At 44.0% G+C, this 19523-nt stretch overlaps 1 protein-coding gene across 28 annotated transcripts in view; it reads right to left on the bottom strand.

Annotated features, from left to right (window-relative positions):
* The window catches only part of Nrcam (neuronal cell adhesion molecule), a 273738-nt gene extending 259236 nt beyond the window's left edge, over nt 1–14502 (bottom strand). For 13 of the 28 annotated variants that reach the window (XR_004946479.1, XM_036205414.1, XM_036205413.1 and 10 more), the window contains exon 1: nt 14289–14502. The gene's annotated coding sequence lies outside the window, so the exon portion shown is untranslated. The remainder of the gene's footprint in view (nt 1–14288) is intronic. The other 15 variants (XM_036205428.1, XM_036205430.1, XM_036205432.1 and 12 more) reach the window with 2 other exon arrangements.
* Nucleotides 14503–19523: the final 5021 nt, after the last annotated feature.

Genomic DNA, 19523 nt, shown 5'->3' with positions numbered 1-19523 from the left:
GGCTGAAAACAGGTGAGAAATTAGACAGCCAGAATTCAAAATTAGTTCCTGGTTCAGCTCCGGTTTAAGCAGTCATTTATGGCGGTGAGACTTTGTGGGTGTAGCTTCTGATATTACCAAGAGACACAGCACGGGTAACAATAGTAGCTACACATGCTAAGAAGACCAGGAGTCCTCAACCCTACACAGAGAACTACAGGGAACTAGGGATGCTGAGAGTGGGAGAAATAGTCTTACCAGGAAAGAGCATACCAATTAGCTACCCCATAGACAGCCCTGAAAATATGCACACAAGTAACATTACAGGCTGTGCAGGTCAATATTTAGGAATATATATGACAACAATTAATGAAGAAAAAGGGTTATGAATTTGAAAGAGAGTAAGAAGGGATATATGGGAGGGTTTGAAGGGAGGAAAGGGAAGGGAGAAATGATAAGATTATATTTCACCAGCAGCCATCAGGAAATACTTTTTCTTTTTAAAAAATTAATTTTCTTTTAAAAAATTATTCTTGATGAATGCTGGTGAACTCTCATTAGTCGCATCCAACGGAAACATAAATAAACTCAACCCATAGCAAGGACAAAATATCATTTCCAGAAGAAAACCTCCAATTACTGAATGGTTATTAAGGTTGATATGTCAAAATAAGATCACCGAATCTTACAAAACCATACAGTCCTTGGGCATTCTTTCCAAGAATCTTCCTCCCGGATATTCATTTGTATTGTTTAAAGCACTTCGACCCATTGTTTTCTTTGATTGTTGTTTTTTTTGTTTGTTTGTTTGTTTGTTGTTTTTGTTTTTTAATGGAGCTGTTCATTAAACACCAAGCAAAGGACCATAGCCAGGATTATTGCTCTAGAGGGTCCTAGCGGCTAAGAGAGGTAAGGCTGTTTCTAGAGGAAATAAAAGAGCACCCATTCATACCAACTGGGCAGACTTCACAAAAGACCAGCTGAGTTAGCTTCAGAATTGACTTTACAGTCTAACTAAGAGTCAAGTTGATTCAAAGCTCTGCCCCTTGATTACTGTGAGCTGCGGAACTCAAAGCAGCATTCACACCCAAGTGGTCTGAGAGCCCAAGCCTTGACTTCCTCAGTGTGATTTAGTAACTATCAACAGCTTAGCATTTCACACGTCAAAAGGAGCCTGCTGATGAGCAGCAAGACACCTGCAGAGACTGCAACCAAAAGGTTCCAGGTGATAACAATTTATACTTGATAAAGACAGCCAAGTTAGGGCCAGCTTGATTACCAAGAAGAGTCATCAGCGAGTACAACTTCCAACCGCATTCATTTATCTGGTTCATAAAAATAACACTCCCCGCACAAACCCTACTACATATGTACCTGAATTCAAAGTGTACTGACTTCTCTAAACATCAGGTTTATATCTACATATCTAAATATCAGATATATATCAGCATACCCATTTGATACCCACACTTGCCAGATAAAGATGTATATTTAGATAAAGGAACACAGAGGGACATTCCTCCTATTTGTTTAGAAACAGAAGGACTCATTATTGAATGCTGTATTTGCTCACTCCCTAGGGCGTCTGTATCATGGTACCTCTTACTGAAAGACTTAGGAAATATAACCTGTTGTTCAGGATTAGGGGTAGGTGGACTAGTTCTTCATGAGAACTTGGAGGAGGCTGCTCCATGTGTTTAGTCTAGCTCTGGGTGATTTGCTGGCAATCTTTGGTCTTCTTTGGCTTTTGGGCCCCTGCCTTCATTTTGATATGGCTTTCTTTCATTTGCCTTTCTCTAAATTCCTCCATTTAAGTCAGGCTACTTGTCATATTGGACTTGAGATCAAGCCCAGTTACCCCATTTAAAAAAATAAAAATAATATATTCAAAAAGGTCATAGTCTAAGGTGCTGGGGGATAGGACTTCAAACACGGTACTGGAAATTTAACCACGTGGCAGAGCATTTGCCTAGTGTGAATGAGGCCCCTGGGTTCAGTCCCCAACACCACACACACAAAAGAATAAAATAGAAACCATCACTTTGAGGGGATACAGTTCAACCCAGCCTACATTCCCATTTCTCAAGCTCAGTGTCTATGTCAGGTGGCCAACTACTATTTTATAGTACTCATCACATTTGAGGAGCAGAAAACAGGCTAAACACAGAGTATCACAGTGATATGAATCCACCTCCCCACAAGCCCACTGCAAATTTGTATCAAATTTCTAAGCACAGGCCATTTGTAAGATGAATAAATTTAATGGGTTTTATACTTTACTGGTTTGTAAGGTTACTAGATATCCATGATTCACACACACACACACACACACACACACACACACACACACACATACACAGAAATTACTGATTGTCTCCTTTAAAAATATGAATATGATTATGGTTTGAAACAAACTCAATTAGAGTTCATCTAATCTATCACTGACATTGAATAGAACTGATGAAAAGTATTTGTTGAACACACACCTTATTTTATCACATTAATTCAGTCCTACACACACACACACACACACACACACACACACACACACACACCACCTCCATTTGTTGAAAACACTGAATATAATGTATTTTCAACAGTTCTAATTATACAGACTTGGTAAAAGTTCCAGTCTATCAAACTGTAGTATGGGACCACTTCTTTGGTTCAAAATCAGGTAGACATAGTGTCTTAGTTTGGGTTTTTATTGCTATGAAGAGACACCATGATCAGGGCACTCTTTTTTAGGGGGGAGGGTTAAGGGTTTGTTTGTTTGTTTTTCGAGACAGGGTCTCTCTGTGTAGCTTTGTAATCTGTCCTGGAACTCGCTCTGTAGACCAAGCTAGCCTTGAACTCACAGAGATCCACCAGCCTCTGCCTCCCAAGTGGTGAGATTAAAGGTGTGTGCCACCACCACTGGCAATCATGGCAACTCTTATAAAGACAACATTCAATTGAGGGGCCTCACTTACACTTTCAGAGATTCAGTCAATTATCATCATGGCAGGGAGTATGGAGGCCTGCAGGCAGAGGTGGCACTGGAGCTGAGACTGCTACATCTTACAGGCAACAGAAAACCAACTGACTCACTGGGCAGTATGCTGAGCATAGGAAACCTCAAAGCCCACCCTCACAGTGACACACTTCCTCTAACAAGGTCATACCCACTCCAACAAAGCCATGCCTCTTAATAATGCCACTGCCTATGAGGCTTTGAGGGCCAAGTACATTCAAACTACCACACACAGACCTCACTAAAGATGTAGGATAAGTGCACACACCTGAGTCAAATTTGTCAGATGCAATGGTGAATCAAATGACTGGCTTGTTCCACCTCACAGCATACATCTACATCACTGTTCTCTGCACATTTGCTTTCAATGGTCATTGTGATAGTTATATGCCCTCTTGAATCGGGGGGGGGGGGGATGAAAAAGTCCTAGTATTTCAATAATATTCTTTAAGGAAGAAAAATACATATACATTACAATTTTTTCAAAGTCATGCAGCCAAAAGAGGTTTTTTGATCAACACAGAGTGAACTAACACTTCTCAAACTTTCATAAACTAAGGATGCAGTAAATATAACTGTCAACCCTTGAGTAATCTCTCAATGCAGCAGCCATGCCTTGAACCCAATCCCTATAACTCACTAACTAGATGGAGAAGGCCCTGCAATAACTCAACTCACATCTCAGAATATGAAGCAAACAATACATAGAAGGATGGAGGGGCCACGAAAGTGGGAACAGAGTCCTGGTTTTAAAGCTGCAGCAGACTTTCTTACTTTTCCTTTTTGTCCTGTGTGCCTTGATTGGAGCATCTGCAAATCTCAGAAAATGCTTAACTCAATGAGCAGGCTGCCACCCATACTCCCCCAGAGGGAAAGGACGTGTAACATGAAAGTGAGGGAAAGAAAAACCTTGTGTCAATCCAGAATTATCATGGGTGCACAAGGTAGAAAATTACAGTGGAGGTCCTTGGAGTCACCAAGAGAGCATTTAAGATTGACTTGCAGTGATTTAAGAAATGGCACCTCTCTTCATTGAAGCATTTCACCTGCCAGCTCAAGTGCCTGATTTAGAAGCCTAAAGCAAATCACATTTCTGCAGAATTTACAGGCATTCAGTCGTGAGTGTTTGATTTCCCATGGTCTAGACTTCACCTGTCTTCAGACCAGGGTGAAGCATAAAATCGCACCTCATTCTCTCTAACAAAGGCTGCTTCGACAGTCTGACATTTTGCCATATTCATGCATTCCGTGGTTCACCACCGAATATGGGACTGTCACATATGCATCTCCACATGAAAAGACAAAAGCAGCTCAGGCTACTAACAGACCAGAGGGAGGACCAAGTTTCCTCAGTCAGACACCCAGGGAATGCTAGCACAATGCTATTATGAGCAAGGCCCAATGAACCGCGATAACTACTAAGTTATCCTTTTCTCTTTGACATGTGGAACCTGGCCTCTCAATATTATTTAGAGCAAAGAACCAGTATTTTCGTGCAATTGAGATATTTTTCTTCATTCCGCCTGTCTCCCTTTTCAATGACTTGACCTCATTTGATAAGGTTTCCCCGTGTATCTGTGTGCTACCCCTCTTCAGTAGACTGAATGAATACATTCTGTCCTTACACATACCTATAAAAAATGCCCTGAACTTTGATGTATTTTAGAAGCTGAGTTATATAATTCTGCACAAAGGAAAGAACTCTATTAGAAATGAATAATAATCCCAAGTAGGTTGGCTAAATTCACAGTTCATTTACCTAACTTCCTCAAGGTGACCACTAGAACATAAAGAAACAAAATGGCTAGAAGGAAGAGCAGACCTGGCCAAGAATTTAACTACTAAAGCCCATCATAAAGTGTAAATATTGAGGTAACTTTAGGTGTCACTTAGGAAACTCTCCATTTCTTTTCAATAAAAACGTGTCATATTTTGTTTTATAGATTATTTTATGACTATTTTTGTCTTATGATGTTCAATATTCTTCAATGACTTGAAGTTTCATAATAAAATAAAATATATCCAATATTGGATGATGTAAAATAAAGGTTATTCTCTATCAGCCAAGTGATCACCATATATTTTTATGATTGTATTCCTTGAGATTCTGTATTATTAGACTTACATTGCTCTGCCCATTACTTATATAAGTCTTATGCCTTCTGCCACAGGTCACTTCTCCAGAATATCACAATTCTCAGGGTGCAATTGAGCTTTCTCTGCAGCCAATCCCTCCCTAGCCCATCATCTCTAATTTCTCACTCTCAGCTCCAGAAAATGAGTCAGACCATGAACTTTCTCACTATCTGCCACTTCATATATCCCCTCAAGGATCCAGGAGAGCAGTCAACCTTTCATGTATCCTTCCATCTATTGTAATTTTGGATCATGATAACTGCTACTAGAAACACATACTTCTAGCCATGGAGTTTAAAAGCTCTGTCCTAGCAGTGTAAATGTAGTTCAGCTATAAATGTAAGAAGCATGAATTCTATCATAGGAGCTAAAAGAATGAATATGAAGCAAATTAGCTTTTGCCTAAATTTCCCCTTCACTGCTTATTCAAGTTATTTCCATGTTATTCCTCGGGAAGCAGAAATCTCTCTCTGTATATGTATGTGTGTGCATGCATACACATGTGAGTGAGTGTTTAGAACCAAAGACAAGTTCATCAAATAATTTTAAAAAATCAATTAACAAAACAAAACTTACTAATTTTTCAACTCAATTTTTCTATTTCCAAGAACTGAGATTTTTTTTTTTTGGGGGGGGGGTTTCAAGTACTATTTTTATGGAAAACTAAGGAAGTTTTAAATTAGTCAAAATTATTTTTTATTTTATTTATACTCTAGTAAACTCTACTTCCTACTAACTGTTTTATTTTTGTAGCTCAAATGTATTGAAACATTTTAATTGGATACTACCTACCAAACTGAATAGAACTATGGGTCATATTTAATAACATATATAATAACAAATATAAATCATCATCCCCCACCAGAACCAAAAAGCCCAAATCATTCTTAATACACATACCATATAGGAAAAAAAAAAACCTATTGGTTAGTCAATATTTATGGCAAATTCACTTTACTATACATAAAAATATTCTGCAGACAATATCAAAATACTGTGATGTAATTTTACATGGGAGCTGGTTGGGCATTTCTGTTTTTATTCAACCAGATAAGAGAGGGGAAAGCCACAGAATAATCAAAAGAATATTTGCAATGCAATTAGAGGGGACGAGTGCATCTGAGTGTGTGCCAGCCACAAGGGGCCTCCCCTTAATTCACACAGTCCAGTGTCTTAATGCACTGTACAGCACCACACTGCACTTCCTACAGTGTTCAGACTTTTGTCAGTTAACTAGATGTTTACGGAGCGCCTGGCCTGGGCACCCAACACTGTGGGTATGCCATGCAGGGCTACGGGGAGAGCTCCAGCACCATCTGTCACTTTAGCTTCCAGAGATTCAAAATTTCAATTCAAACTAATTTACACTGCACTCAAACTGAAGCTATAATTCAAATTTCGACATGAAGCTTGAATTCCTTTTCAGTGTTCTTCAACTTTGACCCAGCTCCCCCCTCCTTCCCTGAAAAGGGCCAAGACAACAGCCCAGCAAGTGGGGCAAGCAAAACAGGCTTCCTTTGTTCGCTCTTGTCCTTTCAGCTCTATTGAGGTGAGGGACTGAAAAGGCGCACCAGGCTTTGGAAGGCTGCTTGCTTGCAAGCCATCCTCCCTCAAAGAACAAAAAAAAAACCCTCCAGGATGAAGCTCTTTCACAGTCCATTCTTACCTTAAGGCATAATTAGTGGGAAATTAGTGCTCTTTCCTTTCCTTTCCTCTTCCCTTGAGGGAATATGTTCATAGTGTGTAAGCTACATCTGTAATGTTGTAATGTTTATCAAAAATGCATGCTTAAATCACACCATCCAAATGCATCTAAAAGTGGCATGGAATTGGCTTTAAAGTTGAAATTTGGAGAAAAGATCGCTATATGCTGAATACACACACTGGATTTTTTGAATGCTCTCAACCCACTTGAGAAAGATAAATCAAATTCATTGCATAGTGCCCCGTGGAAGACCTCCTACAGGATTCCCTCAGACTGAGCTGGGAATAGGCTTTTCTAGTTGGAGTGGGTTTTGAACCAACACACCACGCATATCATAAAATGTGGAATATATTACAAGCAAACATACATATGTAAAATACTGTCTCCAATATTTCCTGTTATCATTTGATAAGGAGAATTTTAGATCTTTGGTATAACAGTAACTGAGAATTAAATAAAGAAGGGCAATAGAGAAGATAACAAGGGAACACACAGGACTTGATAGGACTCACTAGCGGTGTTCGGAAACCAAGTAAGAGCTTTGCTAGTGTGGGCAGTGCCGGAGTCTGCGTTGATCAACACTGGAAAATTCTTACATTCACCAGCTTTTTAATTATTTGAGGGAAACCCTCCATTAGGCTGTTATTTTTTTTTTCTAATTTGTAATTCCAGTCTTGTAGGCCAATGAAATAGGTCAATTAAGTTGACACCACATCTTTTTTTTATTAGCTCAGCTAAGCAATTATAATTGGGTGGTGAGGGTTATTGTGTCATCTTTGAAGAGTCAATGGTAAGGAGAAATGCCCAGTACAGAGAAGTAATTTACAATTCCAGCACATTCCTAAATGTTCAGCATGAAGATATTCCTATCTGTTCCAGACCTGGGGCACATGTGCTCTTAATGTAAATTAAAATAATGATTTCACTTTGGGGTAATAAAAAAGGTATAATAATTTAATCTACTTTTGTAACAAGATCATTTGGTACAAATACACCGCAGACATGTGTGTGTGTGTGTGTGTGTGTGTGTGTATGTATATATGTGTATATCTATAGATATAGATATATGTATATATATTCTGATTCAGCACATTAAAATATCAACAGGACAGACATCACCATGCTATATCACACTGGAGTTGTGACACACACATCACAGAACCTGTTTCAGGCTTTGTAAAGATATAGGGTCAACCACAGTTGTTGAAGCTTGTGTAACTCCTAGTTAATAAGGGTTAAATCAAAAACTTGGAAAACTTTTGAGTGACTGGTTCATAAAACAGGACATACTAATTTAGAGCTTTATTTTGTGTGTTGTGGTTGCATGGTAAACGTGTGTTTGAGTGTATGGGGCCACTGTGTGCCATGCCTGGTGTGTAGAGGACAGCCTGTGTCAGCCTTTGCCTTCCACCTTGTTTGAGGCAGGGGGTCTCTTGTTTCTTACCACTGAACTGCCTTCCAGGGAGGTGGCACCATGAGCTTCCAGGGATCCTTTTATCTCTGCTCCTATCTCTCTGTAGGAGCACTGCCATTTCAGAAGCATGCCACATCTGGCGCTTCATGATTTTGGGGAATTTGAACTCAGGTCCTCATGACTCCACGGTAAGTGTTTCACCCATGGAGACATTTCCCCAGTTCTTCCTCTGTAGCTTTAAAAGTAGAAGTGACAGCATTTTGTACCCATTATGACAGCTCTTATCAAGAATTCAGACAGTACCAGTGTTGATTGAGATGTGGAGAGATTGGAACCACTGCACAATTGGTGGGGATGCAAAATGATGCAACCGTTACAGTAAAAAGTATGGTGAGCCCAAAATAAATTTTAAAAGAGTTGTCATGTGATTCGGGCAGCCTGATTTCTGGGTATATACCCCAAACAATTGAAAACAATGACTCAAACAGACATTTATGCACCCATATTTTCAGTGGCATCACACAAGCAGCCAAAAGGTAAAGTAACCCAGGTGTCCACTGACAGATGAATGACAAAATGGCTCAGGGAGTGAAATTAGGAGCACAATGGAAGAACAGTCTGACACACTGTGCCAAGTAAGGTAGGCCAGTGATAAAAGGCTGCACGCCCCCACTCGTGTGAGACACTTGGTCAGATCCACAGAGGCAGGGTAGAACGGTAGTTGCCAGAGACTACAAGAGAAGATAAGTAATTGTTTAATAGGCACCAAGCTTCAGTTTGGGAGGATGAAGATGCTGGAGCTGGACGGTGATGATGGCTTCTCACAGTGGGAATTCACTGATCGATTTATTTTTAGATGGTTACAACGACGGGCTTTATTATACTTTATTACAGTAAAAAGCAACCCAGAAAAAAATGTTACATTTTACATAAATATATTGAATTAGTCTCTCCTTTGAAAGGTAACTGATTATGAACAAGTTGCTAAAAATGGAGGTAAACCGAATCTAGTGCATTCCTCCTTTGTGCAGCCATCTCCTTCTCAAATCGAGGAGGAGAACCAACAATTATTTGTTGATATAACACATTCATTCTCATTCTTAGGAACTTCAGTAGCGAGGTATGCATGGTGGCCTACACTGGCAATCCTAGCACTTGAGAAGTGGATGTAGGAATACTGAGAATTCAAAGCTAGCCTAGGCTATATTACAAGACCCTGTATCAAAACAGAAGGGAGCTAAAGTGAGGGCTCAAGAGAACATTGGCTGCTCTTCCAGGGGACCTGAGTTTAAGTCATAGTACCTATGTGGCAGCTCACAACCAACTCACTCTAGTTCCAGGGGATGCAGTTCCTTCTTCTAGCCTCTTTGGGAACTGCATGTATATGATGCAAACATACATGCAGACAGAAGATCCATACATATAAAATAAATAATTAAAAAGGGGAGAGGAAGGTGGTTAGGAAGGAGGAGGAAGAGACAGAGGAAGGGGAGGAAAGATCAAGAAAGAGACGCCAATCAAACTCAGAAGCTCACAGTTGAATGGTGTTTCCATGGACTGGGGATGGAGATGGGAATGTGACTGAGGAACGGAGACATCGGTCAAAGGGTACAAAGTCTGTTAGGTTGGAACAATAAATTCTGGATATCTAATGAATAGCTAGTGAATTGATTATGGTTGATAATACTCTAGTATTATTGAAGTTTTCCTTAAGTTTGCTATGACGGTAGATCTTAAATGTTCTCACTTCAAAATGAGAAGGAAAATGGTAAAATAGAAGGTAATATGATGTATATGGCAATTATATTGGGTGATCATCTCATAACAAATACCTACATCAAACATCAAGCTGCATGCCTTTAAATATAAGCAACTTATTTTTGTCAATTATACCATTATAATAGATCTGGGGTGGGGAGGACTTTTCCCTTTGATGCCAACAGAAGCTTTTTGCCGGGAGAGGGGATGGAAGGCCAAGCAATCTTTTCATTTGGGTGAGCAGACAATGAGTTTTAAAAAAAAAATAAGCCTCTAGATTCCTGCCCTTAGCACCCAGGTCTCTTCTTCATTCTCATCTGCCAGTGAAGGTTTGTTTACCTGCGAAGAAGGTTAAGGGCTTCTTTGGATGGGAAATTTAAAAATTTTAAATAGAAAGAACATCTAAGTGATTTTTTTAAAGATTTGGTTTTATTATTTTTAATTATGTGAAGTATATATCTCTGTGTTAGGTATGTACAGTATGTGAATGCTGATGCCTGTGGAGGCCAAAAGCTTTGGATCCCCTGGAGCTGAAGTTGCATGCAGTTGTGAGTCCTCTGATACTGGTGCTGGAAACCATACTCAGGTCCTCTGGAAAAAGCTGTGTGTGTGCTCTCAATCCAGCCACATTTGCAAATGTCAGTCACTTGCAAATCACGCCCTATTCATCTACCATCCCAGCAGTTGAAAGCTGACCTAAACACTCCTTAGAGCCACACACAAGAAGCTTCCCAGAGCAGGCAAGCACAGCAGAGCTGCCTTGGCCCAGCCCTACTTGTCTTCCTTCTCAGACAGAAACTGTCCCTTATGATGAGACTCCAGGAGCAGCTGACGTAGGCTTCATGTTGGGACTTAAAGCCGTCATGATGAGAGTGTCAGCATGATGATATTTAATGGTTACCTTCCAGGAGAATGGTGACAGGGAGAGGTCACAGGGGCTTTTACAGATGGTGTTACACTATGTCCCAGGATTTGAGTGCCGGCCTGTTAGTTTGTGCAAGTTTACAAGCTGAACATTTATGATTTGTAAAAGTAAATCTGTGGTCATTGATGATAGAAATGTTGTGCTCCTCACTCTCACTCCACTGCCCAGAACAAGAGGCTACTCACTCAGTAAATACCTATGGATAATGGATTAATGAATGAACAAGTTCCACAAAATCTCTTTACAGAAAACCTTCTGTGGAATTCCTAAAGGTACTAAATAGTACCTTTGTAGTACATGATAGAGTATGTACAGATTCCATTCTATCCACCGCATGAGGAAAAACAATACTAATAAACTTGATAACTGAAGAGCTCCCTGAGAAAATTGTCTACAGCCAGATCTATAGATTCTCAGCACCCTCTGACACACACTTCTGAAGCACTCCCACCTGGCCATTATCACCACATGGGCCGCACAAAAGCAGTATTCCCAAAGATGGCTTCCTTTTCATTTGTTGTTACTGCTGCAACAACACTGTGATATAAGGATATTTGCCCTCAGTCCATGGCCACATCACTACCGTGCAGTACATGACCAGGACAGTTCTCTAAGACCTGTTGCACTACTTTTGAAATTCAAACTGTCAAGCACAAACTTTTAATGTCTATTCTAGCACTATAGCCCCAATAATATGAAACTCTTAGGAATTTTCCTGGGTCAGGGTTGTAAAAGCAAAATTAATCCATTTTTTCAATTGACTGGCCAATTGTAATCATTCTGACAGCTACGACAGGGATGATCAGTATTACTTTCCTTCTAATTCTTCTTTTCTACTGGGAATGCAGAGTGGTTTGGTGAAAGTACCACACATTGTCACCTACTTAGGATACTGAAGGTCTCCTTAAGTTTCTGTGCTAAGACTCTATTTTAACTCAGCATAGAATTTGAGGAATAACTCTTCCATAGTCCAAACCATCTACAAAGGACAGTCAGGACTGGGGCTTTTAGTTGAACGTAAATGTTTGACTTGGGGTTGGAGATGGCTAAGCCAGTACAGGCTCTTTCAATGCAAGCCTGTGAGTTGATCCCTAGAACTCATGTAAAAATGCTAACGCAGTACCCAGTACTTCTGCAGTGAGCTGGGAGGCCAGGCACACAAGGCGCAGAAATGAGAGACCCTGCCTCAAAACATTGTGGGAAGAGAAGACCTCTTCCAAAAAATTGTCCCCTGAGCTGTGCATGTGGGCCATAGTGTAAACCCACACTCTCAAAAATCAATAGAAATAATAAAGAGGACATAAAGAAATTATAGGAGCAAAAGGTTGTCCCATAATACTGTCTTCTGAATTATAGCATTGCCTATTACCAAAAAAAAAGTCTGAAGAAGTCAGAATTAAATGGCTTTGTAATGCATAGCATTCTTGGTGTTGAATACTCTGGCTTCCTCTAAATTCATGAGAAGTCTTGGGAAGGCCACACTTCCAAAGTCTCGGATAGGAAACCATGAAGACAGTAAGCCAATCCCAGGAGCTCCACCACTCCCTGACTAAGTGGTCTTTCGAAAGTTACTTGACCTATCTAAGCCACTGTCTCCTGTTTTAAAATAGGGTTGTTAGGGGAATTGAGAGGAAATATGGTATGTGCACAGTTCCGGTACACCTGAAGCTCTCCCAAAACATTGGCTGCCGTATCATTAATGCAGAAAGAACTTGCTTGTCTAAATTGTTTCAGCACCTCTGAAAGGTCTCACAGTGGAGAACGGTTAGCATAAGACAGTTTCAGAAGCTGCCCAACTTCACCAGGTTTGTATTCAGTGACCACTGTGTTCCTTCTCAGAACAACCCCAGGGGGAGCTCCTGGTGCGTGCTCAACCAAGGCTTCCTGCCCCATTACATTCAGCTCCACAGCTTCCTGCTAGAGCCTCGGAAAGGAAGAGCCCTGCTCTTCAGAACCACACTTCTGACTATTAACCATCCAAGACCAGGGAGGGAAAATGACATTTCCCTCTCAGGACATCTTCCCTACTGATGCAGGCCGGTGCTGGAGCCGTGGGTGCTGGGGGCGGAGGGAGAGAGAGAGGGAAGGGGTGAGGTAGGAGGGAAACACTTGCTCATGGCGACCTCCCTCTGTGCTGGCCGGAGTGCAGGGACTGCTAGCCAGCTTCAGGTTATGAAGAGGTAGTCCGGAGCAAAGGGAAAGAAATAACCTGTCCACCAGCTCTATGGACCCTAGGAACTCCCCTGCTGCACCTGCTACCCAGAGACCACTTCTCAAAGAATGACTCCACGGCTCTGCCTACTGCGACATCCCGTCCCCCCTCTGTGCTGTGGCAGATGCGGGCCGAGAATGTCCGGGCCCCGCACACCGCGGGAACCAGAGTGCAGCGGCGCCCACCCGCGCTGCCTGGAGGGCCCGGGGCGGTGCCGGGCGCAGATGGCGCTCTCAGCTAGATGATGCTCCAGCGCCTGCAGTTACTCCAGGCTCAGCACAGCATCCCTGGGCAAAGCTGTTGTCAGATCCCACCACCGCGAGCCTGGGCAGGGGAGAGGCTCTTTCCAGTCTGTCTCAAACCCGGCACGCCAGCCCTGACAAGCCCCTGTCCTCAGAGGCTGGGTGTGGTGAGGGGGACTGTCAGGGCCCTCACCTGGAGGCCAACAAAGCCTCCTGCAAGTGTCCCTAGCGCGCCGACTCCAATGTCTATCCTGTTCTCTGATTCCCCAAGTCCTCGCCAGGGCTGAGAGAGCCGAGGCGGGCAGTCAGTGTCGCCCCCTGAGCACGGCGATTCGCGCAGGTGTGAGCACATCTGAACAAAGCCCACGCCCAGATGTGTCCGCGGGGACACGAACGCGCGCACGCTGCTGCGCGCCCCGCGGGACTCAGGCGCTCCTCGCCCGGCGACCCTGTCTTGTGACACTCTGGGTTCTCCGCGTCCCAGCCCGGAAAGCTGTGTGCTGCCCATCGGTCCACAAGCCGACCACTAGGCAGGGCTTCCGGGAAGGCGTGGGGCTCCGGTTCCCAGACAGAAGTTGACCTGGGACCTAAGGAGCTGGTGGGCACCCGCCGGCGACACCGGAGCTGCGGGGTCTGCGCCGCGTTCGCCCCCAGCGCGCGTCTCCTTTCTCCAGCGGGCGCCCGCGGCTGTGTCAAGGGCTTGCAAGGGAAAACGAAGTCGCCGACCTCTTTCGCCCGTGCTGCAGACGCTGCCAGACTCCCCCAAGAGCCGGTGCTGAGCCCGGGAGCCAGTGTCCGAGTGACAACGCGGCAGCCTCCGGCTCCTCGCTCCGCTCCAGCCGCGTCCACCCACCAGGACTGAGTGTCACCAGTGCCACCGCCAGACACACCCAGGGCTACTCACGTTTTCGCGCCGCGCCCACCGTCCCGCCGGGGCGCTACTGCCCAAGACCCCGGAACGCAGCTGTCGTGCGTGTTTCAGAAGCTGTCGCCTCCAGCTGCCCCAGTCCGGCTGTCCCTGCGCGGTCCCTCGCTCCCGCGCGTCGGAGGCTCGGACTGCTGCGCGCGTCCGCCGGCGACCCAGGCGAAGCGCGCGTCCCCGCCGCTCCCGCCCTCCGTTCCCCTTTCCCAGCGTCGCGCTCAGGCCCCTCCCGACTCTCGCAGCGTCCCCGCGTCCCCCTCCCCCGCACTCTCCGGGCGTCGCCCGCCCCTTCCCCTCCGGGCCAACCCCCTCCCTCCCGCAGCTGCGGCTCCAGCGAATGGGCTCCAGCGTCGTGCGCCCCGGGGACTGGGTGGCCCCACACCTGAGCGGTCGCGCCACTGCGGACCTTTGCCACCGCGCAGCGCGTGAGGTGGTGGCTGGGGGGGGTGCCAGGAACGCAGGACGCGAGTGTTCAGAGGGACCGGGTGACTACAGAAGGTGTTCCAGAAAATGAGTGTTTTAAATGCCGCTCTCCTTGGTGTGATGGGTGGATTTGGATCACCACATCCCTTCCCTCCCTCCTTTTCTCACCTCCAATCCCCTCCTCTCCCTTCTCTTAAGCATTTCGTGCCTGTGAAACACTAATTGAGATGGGGCGAATACTGTTTTACAGTTTTACAACTGTCTTTTCCAGATACACTTGAGGAAGGGTACCTTTAAGCGTTTAAGTTGACGCTATTTGTAGTAGGAATTGGGTTTCTGGAGTAGTTGAAATTAGCGTCTCAAATTGCAGAATATTATACAGGTATTTTTTTTTAATGCAAAACAAGAACTCCCCCCGCCCCTTAGACATGTAGAATTTGAGTAAACACATTGTATACTACACGATTCAGGCTCTGGGGTCCCTTGCAGCACTATCCAGCGCAATGATGTCCAGGACACGTAGCCAGACACTTACCTGGCCCACTCCCCATTGCAAGCCCAGTTACAGGCAGCCGGGTACTGCCCAGGTTGACCATTTACTTTTAGAGCCTCTCATTCAGCCTCCAGCCTGAAGATCAGGTATTAGAAGGGGATTCATGAGTAAAAACGGATCCTGACTGTGAGTCCTGGCAGCTCCTCTGCCCTTCTGTAACTTTAATTTGAACTTAAGCTTCAACCTGCATGCACTCAGGTGCACAGCCTTGTCTTCTTTCTCCAAACTGCCGAACACGCAGGAGCCCCTCACGTCCTCAAACAGTGCTACGACCTCTTGCTTTGCTGTCATTGCCCACACAGTTTCCTCAGTTCTGTCACTGTCTAGACTTTGGATCTCACTCCACCGCAATCTGTCTGCATGCCTCACCCTTTCTATTCACTCTCTAAATTTTCTTCTAGAATATTTTCCAAGAGAAGGAAAGAAGGAAGGAAGGAAGGAAGGAAGGAAGGAAGGAAGGAAGGAAGGAAGGAAGGAAGGAAGAAAGAAAGGGAAAGAAAAAGAAAGGAAGGAAGAAAGAAAGAAAGAAAGAAAGAAAGAAAGAAAGAAAGAAAGAAGGAAGAATGATTACATTGTACCAAAAAAAAAAAAAAAAAGATATAGGCTGACTTTGCCTTGTTTTGTTTCCTAAAAATAAACCAAAGATCTCTGGTATGTCTAGCATTCTACACATGACTCACCTTTTCGGGAATTTTCCTACACAAAGGCTTATATGTGAGAATCTTTCTATCTAGAATATTCTTTCATCTCTTTTTCTTTTTCATTTGACCAACTGTATGTAGTTCAGCCTTCAGAGCCCTGACTTATTTGTTACCTTTATGTGAATTCCTTCCTGGGTCCCTGTGTGATATAATGTAATAGTACTTGGTCACATGTTAATGATCTGTTTGCATATTTGGCTCCAAAAATAATCCCAGGTCTTCAAGAACAATATGTGTTTATTTTTGCTTGACGTAATTTTCCATCAACAGATAGGAAGCTGCAAATTAGCCATACTAACTGACACCATTCTTCACCATTCCCAGCTATGTGGTGATATCTCAGTTCCCTACCTTATACATGACTGCTGAGAGTCACAGAGCATTTTTGCCTGTCTTTCTCATGCCCAGCTCTGTGCTCTGGAGCTGTCCCTTCACTTCAGCTACTGAGATTGGGCCTCAGGAATTTTCCTGACACGTTCATTGAATCCTGTAGGAGAAACCTGTGAGGTAAAAACTTCATAGCCACCTCCCTTCAGTGCTTGGTCTGTCTCCACACAGCAGTCTGTCCTCTGGGGACTGAAGCAACATATCTTGTGTATCCCTTGTGTCACAATCTCACAATCTCACGCCCCTTGAATAACTCCTTCAACGTCTGCTTAGACTGGCTCCCTCTTTAGGCCTCGGTGCTGGTGGATGAAGCCAACATGTGACAGACAGAATGAGGCTCTAGTGAGGTCCAGGCCAGTCTTGATTCCTCTGAGGCCAGTTAGGATAAGAGCCACTCGAGTGTCATAATTGAACCTCAGGCAAGTGGCAGGTTCTTTGGGCACAGTTGTCCTCATCTACTTGTAGAACAGTAACACCCAGGGTTACTGTGTGGTGCAATTTAAACAATGGAGAGTATATAAGACTGTCGTGGAAATAGAGTCCTCAAAGAAAACGGCAGCTCTCTCCATTATATCAGCCATGTCTGCTTGCAAGAGACCGTCAGGCTTGCTCACGATGACTGTTAACATTCTTCATAGAAGGAGGGAGTGTGTGTGTGTGTGTGTGTGTGTGTGTGTGTGTGTGTGTGTGTGTGTGTGTGTTGGGGTGGGAGGGTATTAGACCCTCACTGATCATCCATCTGTCCTAGCCATTTGTATGCAATTCTGCCCTAATTGCATGTGGCCTCAGGGGGTGCTAGAATGTATTGGCTGGGGGACACTAATTGAATCAGGAGTTCTGTCTATGTGACTAGGGGGAAGTCACTACCCATGCTGGGTGAAGATTTTTCACTGTGGTTGTTCTGAGGTCACCATGCTCCTATAAACTACCCCTACCTATGCTCTGTAAGTAAGACCAACAAACACCTGGCTCCCCAGAGTGAACTTTCATGGAGTTGAACTTTTGGGTTGTCACTGGGGCCTTATGAGGAACGGGGAGACATAAACTCTCACAATAAGGATGTCCTAACTGCTCTGGAAATTCTAGTTTGATTAGCAATATTTGATATTTGTGAAATAAATACATGTTTCAGTTAAGAAGTTGGCACAGAAAAATTATTTGGAGGGAACGGGAACCATACTGACAGCCTGAAATTAAAATGAAATGATTTTATATTATAGTATAGTTATACTCACATGAAATTATGTAGCTTTAACTTCCTGTTTATTGTTTCAACTACATGGCAACCCTGCATTGCTAGGGCTTCTCCTCCTGGAAGATTAGTGAACTGCAGGCAGAACCTGACAGATGCAGCCTAAGAACGCTTTGAAAAAGGATTAGGAAGCTGGCTGAGTGGGCCAAAAGGACTTTCTAAAGCAGTCTCTGTGACTTGCTGGGTGGCACACCTCACAGTGTGGTGTGACTGCGTATTGCTAGTGACATACACAATCACCCAGTTATCCTTCCTCTCTCTAAGCCTGTCCTCTGGCCACCCTCCATCCAAGCTTCCCTCCACCTTCTAACAGAGGAGGACTGGGAATAAGGTAAGTCTCTTGACCTCATCCCTCAGCAACAATAGAGCTTTGCAGGAGCTCACTGCTGTTAGGAGTACTTGACATTTATTAAAGTGTTTCATCTGAGGGAAAGTCTGGACAGTGCGTATGAGTATCATCCTCCATTCAGAAAATGAGGCTAGTGAGATGAAGTTCCTTGCTGGCCAGCAGCTGGGGCAGAGGTGGGTGGGGGTTCCCATGGACTGGTTATGTCCCAGGGCCTCGAGGTGAAGTGTCTTTTGAAAGGATACACAGCCAGCGGAAGAGATGGGGTCCAGACTTAGCACTGTGCCATGCTGCCAGCCAGTGACAGCCCACAAGTGTGTTTCTTCCCATGGGAGAAGCAGAGTGTCACTGCCTTAAAGCACCTCCACAGAGAGCCATAGAGCCCTCCCGTGGTCCCTGGAGTGAGCAAGCTTCAGACTCTTTCAGTTCTGTCTTCCTAAAATTCTCCCCATCCCCACTCCTTTCCCTATTTACTTCCTTTGCCTTCTTTTCTTATCCAACTTTGCTTAGTTCATATCCATGCTGCAGGCCTCCCAGGGAGGCCCTGCCCTACAATCCGCCTCAAGTTTTCTGAAATCAAGCATGTGTCCAGCTACCCTAATCATGATCAGTGTGCCTACTGGCAGCTCACTTCCCACTCTACCTGCTCCAACCCTGTGAAATGAGCATTTTGGACTAGGTGAACACAGAAATTTGGTTTTAGCTGTGTCCTTCGGTGGTAACGCAGAACATTTCTTACACTACCTCCCACAACAACAAAACTCAAATGAACAGTTGGTGAACTCCAGGTCTGAAAAATAAGAGCACTTCAAAAAGTTACGTTAATATCGCAAAGTGATCTGCTACACAGATGACATTTACCTGTGTCTTCATTATCTTCAGATTCTGACAGAGATATGTTAATAACAGTTATTTTTAAAGGCCATCTATTTGAAACGACATTATAATCCAATATTGTTAAAAATTATGGTGGTTCTGATGGACAGCTCAGCTTATAAGGTGATTTCTACTGACTGTCTGCTGTACTTTTACCTGTGTGCAGTCCCCCCAGCTACTGAGAGCTGTCATTCACTGTAACAAATACTGAGAACTCCAATGGTGACTATAACAAATGCCTAGGATAGTCGAGATACAGAGCGTTGATATTGCTCTCCGTTTCAGAGATTAGAGCCCATGGACAGTCGGTCCCATCGCACTTGGTGTGGCCACACATGGTGGCAGGAGAGTGTGCTGGCAAGCCTGCTCACTGTAAGCCAGGAAGCAAAACAAAGAAGATGAGGACACAATTTCCTTCAAGGACACACTCCCAATGACCTGAAGCCCTCCTCCTAGGCTCCACTCAGAAAGGTTCTGCCACCTCCCAGCTAAGTTTTAATACAGGCGTTTGGGAACAGTTCAGCTCAAAGTAGCAAGTGCAGTTTTAGCCAGTGAGGTCCTTCTAATGAACAGAGTTTGCCAGAGCAGTGGTTAGTGTAGGTTACCAAGGTGTCCTGATTTCTTATTCTTTTGCTCTCTTGAGCTAAGAGTCACCAGGTGCCACATAAGAGATGCCCTA

This window comes from Onychomys torridus, chromosome 14 (assembly GCF_903995425.1).
Source record: "Onychomys torridus chromosome 14, mOncTor1.1, whole genome shotgun sequence".
NCBI classification, from domain to species: Eukaryota; Metazoa; Chordata; class Mammalia; order Rodentia; family Cricetidae; genus Onychomys; species Onychomys torridus.
This window is presented reverse-complemented; position numbering and strand designations above follow the sequence as displayed.